A 9,974-nucleotide genomic window follows, 5' to 3' on the forward strand; every position below is an offset into this window, starting at 1 on the left:
TTGGGGTCTGAGCAGATTATTTGTTGCAATTGCAAACGCAATAAAATGGTGGTCCGATAGTCCAGGATTATGAGGAAAAACATTTAGATCCACAACATTTATTCCATGGGACAAAACTAGGTCCAGAGTATGACTGTGGCAGTGAGTAGGTCCAGAGACATGTTGGACAAAACCCACTGAGTCGATGATGGCTCCGAAAGCCTTTTGGAGTGGGTCTGTGGACTTTTCCATGTGAATGTTAAAGTCACCAAAAATTTGAATATTATCTGCTATGACTACAAGATCCGATAACAATTCAGGGAACTCAGTGAGGAACACTGCATATGGCCCAGGAGGCCTGTAAACAGTAGCTATAAAAAGTGAGTGAGTAGGCTGCATAGATTTCATGACTAGAAGCTCAAAAGACGAAAACGTCATTGTTTTTTTTTTTTGTAAATTGAAATTTGCTATCGTAAATGTTAGCAACACCTCCGCCTTTGCCGGATGCACGGGGGGTATGGTCACTAGTGTAACCAGGGGGTGAGGCCTCATTTAACACAGTAAATTCATCAGGCTTAAGCCATGTTTCAGTCAGGCCAATCACATCAAGATTATTATCAGTGATTAGTTCATTGACTATAACTGCCTTGGAAGTGAGGGATCTAACATTAAGTAACCCAATTTTGAGATGTGAGGTATCACAATCTCTTTCAATAATGGCAGGAACCGAGGAGGTCTTTATACTAGTGAGATTGCTAAAGCGAACACCCCCATTTTTAATTTTGCCCAACCTAGATCGAGGCACAGACACGGTCTCAATGGGGAAAGCTGAGCTGACTACGCTGACTGTGCTAGTGGCAGACTCCACTAAGCTGGCAGGCTGGCTAACAGCCTGCTGCCTGGCCTGCACCTTTGTGTTTTTAAGTTGTAAATGTGTCTTTGTATGAAACTATATGTGCTGCTATTTTGGCCAGGTCTCTCCTAAAAATGTTTTTTTTTTAAATTATCTCAATAACACTAATTTGGTCAAATAAAAAATAAAAAATATAAACAAATGTGAATTTCGAATTCATCTGGATTTTGGTATATTAATGTAATTGTTATTTAGTTTAGTGTATGTCTTTTTTAAATTCCTATCAGTGGTGTGTATTCATGGATGCCAAGGGAAGCCAGGCTTCCCCAAAAAATTGACCAAGAAAAAAGAAAGATATAAAATAATGTGTCTTTCGTTTCTCAATGTTTCATAATTTTAATAGATTCGATGATAGTGTATCATCATCATGCCTAAAAACAATTTTCTTTGAAGGGAAGACTTGGTGCTTTTGAAATACCTTAATTTTTCTCTTTCATTAATCTCTTTTCATTTCTCTGTTTTCATTTGTCTCTGTTGTGTGTTGTTCTTGTATGAGTAAGGTATTCCTTTGCAATCTGTTAACACGTTGTGAATCAGTCTACTGCTCTCTTAGTCTGCACAGTGGGCAGAGAAGCCTGATGGCCTAGACTGGATACACTTCAGAACACTTGTTGTTCTTTTCTTCCTGTACCACTTTGAAACACCATGTATATAATGTTACGCATATTATTGGTCTATAAAGTGGATTGCTATTCAAGATTTTGCATGACAGAGTTTTTAGCATATCCTCATTCTGTGTGTGTGTGTGTGTGTGTGTGTGTGTGTGTGTGTGTGTGTGTGTGTGTGTGTGTGTGTGTGTGTGTGTGTGTGTGTGTGTGTGTGTGTGTGTGTATGTTTGTGTGTGTGTGTGCAGTGTTCTGTTATTTAAATCATTATGTTTAAGGCAGTGTTTCTAAGTGTGTCTCACCACACTGTAATATTTAATAGAGATAAATAATGTATGTCTTATACCCCTCCTAGATTTGGACTAATATGCAGCATCTATTGGGGCCTTTGTTGAACTTTGTGTCAATGACAAAAGTACTGTTTTCTTTGGACCAATCAAAATATTCCCCCTGAAAGCAATGCCAAGCATTTTTCTGCTCCATAAAGTAGTCAAACAGGTTAGACACGGCAGTGAGATCATGAATGTAGGTGACACTTTCTGGCTCTGGGTTGGACTTTCCTGTTGTTATGATGATTAAGTTCAGTGACAGACAGATATATCCCCATTCCATTCTATTCATTAGGCAGGCAGGTTGTGGGAAACTGTTCTAATCGTCAGAATCTGTTTCTCTTGCCAGACAGGAGAGAGATATATCTCCACACACAGGTGTGTTTTAGAGTAGTGAAACATACACATTAAATGTTAGAGATAGCAGAAAATTGCTGCCATCTGTCAGTTAACCAGTATTGCAACCAAGTCACTTGTGGACCTATGGTAATTTATAACAGTGTATGACTGTTTCTGTCTGCCTCTTCTACACCTGTCTTTAGAAGAAAACAAGTGAGACATCATTTGCTCCTCAGGAAAGGATTGAGGAAGTAATGGCAGTTCCTGGTACATGTGTTTTTATAGCGAATAACCAGGTGAAATTCAAAGATTTACAATCATCTGTCTTCTTCTTTGATTGATGAGTAGATAACATGTTGTCAGATGCTGAATGTCATGTTTTTCTTGAGACTAGTTGGCCAATAAGTTTAACTGAGGTTGGCTAAGATAATCCTGCCAAAAGATGTCAAACCAGTACATGGTTCATGTAAGACAGTTAAAAATATTGTTTTGGGAATCTTGTAGGTACTGTACATCTACAGATAGGAGGGCTTACGAGGCAGGGTGCAATAGTACGTAGGATTACTTTAAGAATATACATATGTGGAGGTATAATCATAACTCACTCTCATATCAAATGGAAGAGCGGCTACAGACTCATCATCAGAGTTGACTCACAAGACTAAAGGTGACTATTTTATTTTTCACATTCTAACATTACACTATCGTAAGCAGCATGAGTCCATGGACCCATCCTGCCTGGTGTCAACGGTACAGGCTGGTGGCGGTGGTGTACCACTGTCAAATCTGAAGCAACTGTGTGATGCCATTGTGTCAGCATAGACCAACATCCCTGTGGAATATTTCCGACTTGTAGAATCCATGCCCTAGAGAATTCAGGCTGTTGTGGGGCGAAGAGGGTATCCATCCCGGGACTAGATGGGGGTGCCTAATAAACTGGCAGATGAGTTTATAATTAGTTAATAAAACACTTTAACTTGTTTCACTTTCTTTTCCAGAGTAAAGCATCCAGGGACAGCATGCAGTTGGCCACATTATGGGCTCAATTAGTCCTGCTAACAGAGCTGATTCATCAAACCTATCAACACACAGCTATTCTCCATAAAACAACTCACCATTGTCTCGTTAGAAGAGGGCTCTCAAACCCTGTTCCTAGAGAGCTACCACCCTGTAGCTTTTCATTCCAACCCTAATCTAGCACACCTGATTCTAATAATTCACTGGTTTATAAGATAAATCAGGTTAGTTACAACTGGGGTTGGATTGAAAACCTACAGGAGGGTGTCTCTCAAGGAACAGAGTTGAAGTGAAATCCGACAGGAGGGTTTCTCCGGGAACAGAGTTGGAGTGAAAACCTACAGGAGGGTAGCTCTCCAGGAACAGGGATGGAGAGTCCTGGTGTGAAACTATAGGAGGGTAGCTCTACAGGAACAGAGATGGAGAGTCCTGGTGTAAAACTACAGGAGGGTAGCTCTCCAGGAACAGGGATGGAGAGTCCTGGTGTAAAACTACAGGAGGGTAGCTTTACAGGAACAGGGATGGAGAGTTCTGGTGTAAAACTAAAGGAGGGTAGCTATACAGGAACAGGGATGGAGAGTCCTGGTGTAAAACTACAGGAGGGTAGCTTTACAGGAACAGGGATGGAGAGTCCTGGTGTAAAACTACAGGAGGGTAGCTTTACAGGAACAGGGATGGAGAGCCCTGGTGTAAAACTACAGGAGGGTAGCTTTACAGGAACAGGGATGGAGAGCCCTGGTGTAAAACTACAGGAGGGTAGCTCTCCAGGAACAGGGTTTGAGAGCCCTGCATTAGAATATGTCAAAATAGTGACATTTGACCATTGTAGCTGCATGTCACAAAGCACTTACGGGAATATGTCACTTATAATGATGATAGTAAGAAATTATAACATGTTTGTATTGTCTTCACATCCCGAAGCCAGTATAACTACTAATTGGTTGCTGTGGGAAAGAAGAGTTGAAAACCTTACTGGTCTGATGGAAAGGGTAATGATTATCAGTGTTCATCACAACATGCCATACTGTAAATCAGTGACATCACTGGGTAATGATTATCAGTGTCCATCACAAACATGCCATACTGTAAATCAGTGACATCACTGGGTAATGATTATCAGTGTTCATCACAAACATGCCAGACAGTAGATACATGTTACAATGGGTCTTACAAAGATGTTTAAAAATAAACGTATTCCTTCTGCTCCTCTTCACCCTCCTCCTTCCTCCTCTTCTACTTCCTCCTCCCCTGCCTACTCCACCTGGTCCTCCTCCTCAGTTTCCAGTTCATGAATGGCTGCACCTGGAGCCCCTTTAATGGCTGCTTTACTGAGGAGCAATTGTACTTACTATGACAGTGTGATATTTGGTTGTCCCACCTAGCTTCCTTAAGATGAATGTACTAACTGTTGGTCTCTCTGGATAAGACTGTGTCACGCTCGTTGTACGAACTGGAAGCATACTCGGACCAACGTGCAGCGTGATCTGGGTTCCACATATTTTATTTAAGTGACACGCACAAAACAATAAAGAATAAACGAAACGTGACTAAGTGGTGCACATGCACAAAACACAAAATACAAAATAATATCCCACAAACACAGGTGGGAAAAACAGCTACTTAAATATGATCCCCAATTAGAGACAACGATTACCAGCTGCCTCTAATTGGGAATCATACAAATCACCAACATAGAAATAATAACCTAGAACCCCACATAGAAATAATAAACTAGAATACGCCCTGACCTACTTCACCATAGAGAAACAATGGCTCTGTATGGTCAGGGTGTGACACTATGTGAGTGTTGTAACAGACTGCAGAAAACTTCAGACAATAATAGAGACAGAAAATGTAGTATCTCATCTGGCCCGCTAGAATTAACCTGAAATACATGTACTGATTCAAATATTCTACAATAAAATAGGTATTTGAGCCAATGAACTAACCACCCTATTAATGACCCAATCCATATCTAGTCACAACTAAAGATGACAAGACTGACTGATTCTAAAATATTATAACAAACATTCTAATAAGATTTAGATTTACATTTTTCCTGTGTACCTACATGATCCAACAGACAAATGACAACTATCGCGTACAATCACATGACTGTATCTTGCTGTCTGTGTGTCACGGGTACTTAGGGCAGGAGGAAGGAGTAGAGTCAAATGCAGGAGATATCGTCCAGTAGCTCGAAGTTTATTCACACCCACACACTAGGTGATCAAAAGGCACTGGGAGTGCACAATACCCAAAAGGGAAACAGGTAATCCACAAAGGGAAAATCACGCACGGGGCGCAGCCCGGCGAGAAAATAAATCCTCCAATATAAAAACGATAGAGAAGAAACGGCCACAGCGTAAACCCGCTGACAAACAAACAATCCCGCACAACACACAACCCCAAAGGAACAAACTAAATACCCCCCCACTAATGACAGAAATGACAACAGGTGCGGACCTAGACAGACAAAACACAATGAACACAGAAACACAGATCGGCGGCAGCTAGTAGACCGGCGACGACGACCGGCGAGCGCCGCCCGGCCGAGGAGGGGCACCATTTTCTGTGGATACTGTGACAGTACCCCTCCCCTGACGCGCGGCTCCCGCAGCGCGCCGACGCCAGCCTCGGGGACGACCCGGAGGGCGAGGCGCCGGCCGGTCCGGACGGAGACGATGGAACTCCTGGAGCATAGTGGGATCCAAAATGTCCTCCACCGGAACCCAGCACCTCTCCTCCGGGCCGTACCCCTCCCAGTCCACGATGTACTGCAGGCCCCCTACCCGACGTCGGAAGTCCAGGATGGCCCGGACTGTGTACACCGGGGCCCCCCCAGGGGGGGCGGAGGGACCTCCCGCACCTCAGCGTCCTGCAGTGGACCAGCTACCACCGGCCTGAGGAGAGACACATGAAACGAGGGGTTAATGCGGTAATATGAAGGGAGTTGTAACCTATAACACACCTCGTTTATTCTCCTCAGGACTTTGAACGGTCCCACAAATCGCGGACCCAGCTTCCGGCAGGGCAGGCGGAGGGGCAGGTTCCGGGTCGAGAGCCAGACTCTATCCCCTGGATTGTATACGGGAGCCTCACTGCGGCGGCGGTCAGCGCTCTCCTTCTGTCGCCCGATAGCCCGCTTCAGGCACTCCTGGACAGCTCTCCAGGTCTCCTGAGAGCGCTGTACCCATTCCTCCACCGCAGGGGCCTCCGTCTGGCTCTGCTGCCAAGGCACCAGGACCGGCTGATAACCTAATACAACTTGAAAAGGTGACAAGTTAGTGGAGGAGTGGCGTTGAGAGTTCTGGGCCATCTTGGCCCATGGCACGAACCTCGACCACTCCCCTGGCCGGTCCTGGCAATATGACCGCAGAAACCTGCCCACATCCTGGTTGATGCGTTCTACCTGCCCATTACTCTCGGGGTGGAAACCCGAGGTCAGGCTGACCGAGACCCCCAGCCTCTCCATAAACGACCTCCACACTCTGGAGGTGAACTGGGGACCCCGATCAGATACGATGTCCTCGGGCACCCCGTAGTGCCGGAAGACATGGGTGAATAGGGCCTCCGCGGTCTGTAGGGCCATAGGAAGACCGGGCAACGGGAGCAGACGGCAGGACTTCGAGAACCGATCCACAACAACCAGGATCGTCGTGTTCCCCTGAGATGGCGGGAGATCAGTTAGGAAATCCACCGAGAGGTGAGACCAAGGTCGCTGTGGAACGGGGAGGGGCTGTAGTTTCCCTCGAGGCAGGTGCCTAGGAGCCTTGCACTGGGCGCACACCGAACAGGAAGAGACATAGTGTCTTACATCCTCAGCCAAGGTGGGCCACCAGTACTTCCCTTTCAGGCCTCGCACTGTCCGTTCCACCCCAGGATGACCCGAGGAGGGTAAAGTGTGGGCCCATCGGATCAGGCGATCGCGAACACCAAGCGGAACGAACCTCAGACCCGCGGGACATTGAGGCGGAATGGGTTCTGACTGAACCGCCCGCTCGATGTCCGCATCCACCTCCCATACCACCGGCGCCACTAGACAGGACGCAGGGAGTATGGGAGCGGGATCAATGGTCCTCTCCTCGGTGTCATAGAGACGCGACAGTGCGTCGGCCTTCCGGTTCCGAGAACCCGGAATGTATGAAAGGGTGAACTGAAACCTAGTAAAGAACATAGCCCACCTGGCTTGACGAGGATTCAGTCTCCTCGCTGCCCGGATGTACTCCAGGTTACGGTGGTCGGTCCAGATGAGAAAAGGGTGACGTGCCACCTCAAGCCAATGTCTCCACACTGTCAAAGCCTTGACCACAGCTAACAACTCCCTGTCCCCCACATCGTAGTTGCGCTCCGCCGGGCTTAGCTTCCTAGAAAAGAAAGCGCAGGGGCGGAGCTTCAGAGGAGCGCCCGAACGCTGTGACAGAACTGCTCCTACCCCAGCTCCGGACGCGTCCACCTCCACCACGAATGGCAAAGAGGGATCCGGATGCGCCAGCACCGGAGTGTCAGTAAACAGAACCTTCAGATGACGGAAGGCCCTGTCCGCCTACGCCGACCACCGCAGCCGCACCGGACCCCCCTTCAGCAGTGAGGTAATGGGAGCTGCCACCTGACCAAAACCCCGGATGAACCTCCGGTAATAATTGGCGAACCCCAAAAACCGTTGCACCTCCTTCACCGTGGTAGGGGTAGGCCAATTACGCACAGCCGTAACGCGGTCCCATTCTATCACCACCCCTGTGGTGGAAATGCAATATCCTAGGAAAGAGACGGCTCGTTTGGAGAACTCACATTTCTCAGCCTTGACGTATAGGTTATGCTCCAGCAGCCGCCCAAGCACTCTGCGCACCAAAGCCACATGCTCGGCACGGGTGGCGGAGTAGATCAAGATGTCATCGATGTACACCACCACCCCCTGTCCGAGCATGTCTCGGAGAACCTCGTCCACAAAGGATTGGAAGACAGCGGGAGCATTTTTTAACCCATACGGCATGACGAGGTACTCATAATGGCTGATGTGGTACTAAATGCGGTTTTCCACTCGTCTCCCCCTCAGATACGCACCAGATTATACGCACTCCTGAGATCTAGTTTGGTGAAGAAGTGCGCCCCGTGGAATGACTCCACTGCCGTAGCAATGAGAGGTAGTGTGTAACTGAACCCCACTGTGATGGAATTTAGACCTCTATAGTCAATGCACGGGCGCAGGCCTCCCCCCTTCTTCTTCACAAAAAAGAAACTCGAGGAGACGGGTGATTTAGATGGCCGTATGTATCCCTGTCTCAAGGACTCCGTGACGTATGTCTCCATAGCCACCGTCTCCTCCTGAGACAGAGGATACACACTACTCCTAGGAAGGACCGCGTCAGCTTGGAGATTTATCGCACAATCCCCCTGTCGATGGGGTGGTAATTGAGTCGCCTTCGTTTTACTGAAGGCAATAGCCAAATCGGCATATTCAGAAGGAATGTGCACGGTAGAGACTTGGTCTGGACTCTCCACCGTGGTTGCACCGATGGAAACTCCTACACACCTACCTGAGCACTCCCTTGACCACCCCTTAAGAACCCTCTGTCTCCACAAAATCTGAGGGTTGTGAGTGGCTAGCCAGGGGAGTCCCAGTACCACCGGAAACGCCGATACGTTCCACATGACCCCCCCACGTCGTCATAACCAGTGGCACAGTAACCTCCCCCACTTGGCCGGACCCTAGCGGTCGACTATCTAGGGCGTGCACAGGGAAGGGGTGGTCCAGCTGAACCAGGGGAATCCCTAACCTATTAGCGACCCCACGGTCCATAAAACTCCCAGCTGCACCTGAATCGACTAGTGCCTTATACTGGGAGTGAGGGGAAAAATCGGGAAAACAAACAGAAGTGTACATGTGGTCGACAGGGGGCTCTGGGTGTGTCTGGTGCTGACTCACCTGGGGGGTTGATGTAGTGCTCTGCCTGCCCTCTGGACTCCTGGGGGGACCCCTCCAGCACCGGTCCGCAGTGTGTCCTCTGCGTCCACAGTGGGTGCAGGAGAGGCCCCCCCCTCCGGTCTTCCTCGGAGCAGCTCCTCCTATCTCCATGGGCAGTGGAGCAGGAGGGCTGGGAGGTGGAATGAACAGACCCCGACTAGAACGTCCCCGGGTAGCCAGTAGGTGGTCCAGCCTGATGGATAAATCCACCAGCTGGTCGAGGGTGATGGCGTGGTCCCTACAAGCCAGCTCCCGACGGACATCCTCATTTAGACTGCAGCGATAGTGATCCATCAGGGCCCGCTCATTCCACCCCGATCCCGCGGCGAGAGTCCGGAACTCCAAGGCGAAGTCCTGAGCGCTCCTCGTCCCCTGTCTCAAATGAAACAGTCTCTCACCCGCCGCCTTGCCCTCCGGGGGATGATCGAATACCGCCCGGAAGCGACGGGTGAACTCCAGGTAGTCGTCCCGAGCCGAGTCTGGGCCCTCCCAAACCGCGTTGGCCCATTCCAGGGCTCTACCCGTAAGACAGGAGACAAGGACGCTCACTTTCTCCTCATCGGAGGGAGAGGTGCGGACGGTCGCCAGGTACAGTTCGATTTGGAGTAAGAACCCCTTACACCCAGCGGCCGTCCCATCAAATTCCCTCGGTGGCGTAATCCGAATCCCACTCGAGCGCACTTCAGGGGGTGTCGGTAGGGGCGCCAGCTGAGCCACTGGAGCTGGTCTGGGGGAGGAGGTACCTCTCTCCCAGCTCTCCAGTCGGGTCAGTACTTGGTCTATCGCCGAGCCTAGGCGGTGGAGGAGGCTGGCGTGCTGCGACACCT

Source organism: Salmo salar, chromosome 02 (genome assembly GCF_965601325.2).
Source record: "Salmo salar chromosome 02, fSalSal1, whole genome shotgun sequence".
In the NCBI taxonomy this organism is placed as follows: domain Eukaryota; kingdom Metazoa; phylum Chordata; class Actinopteri; order Salmoniformes; family Salmonidae; genus Salmo; species Salmo salar.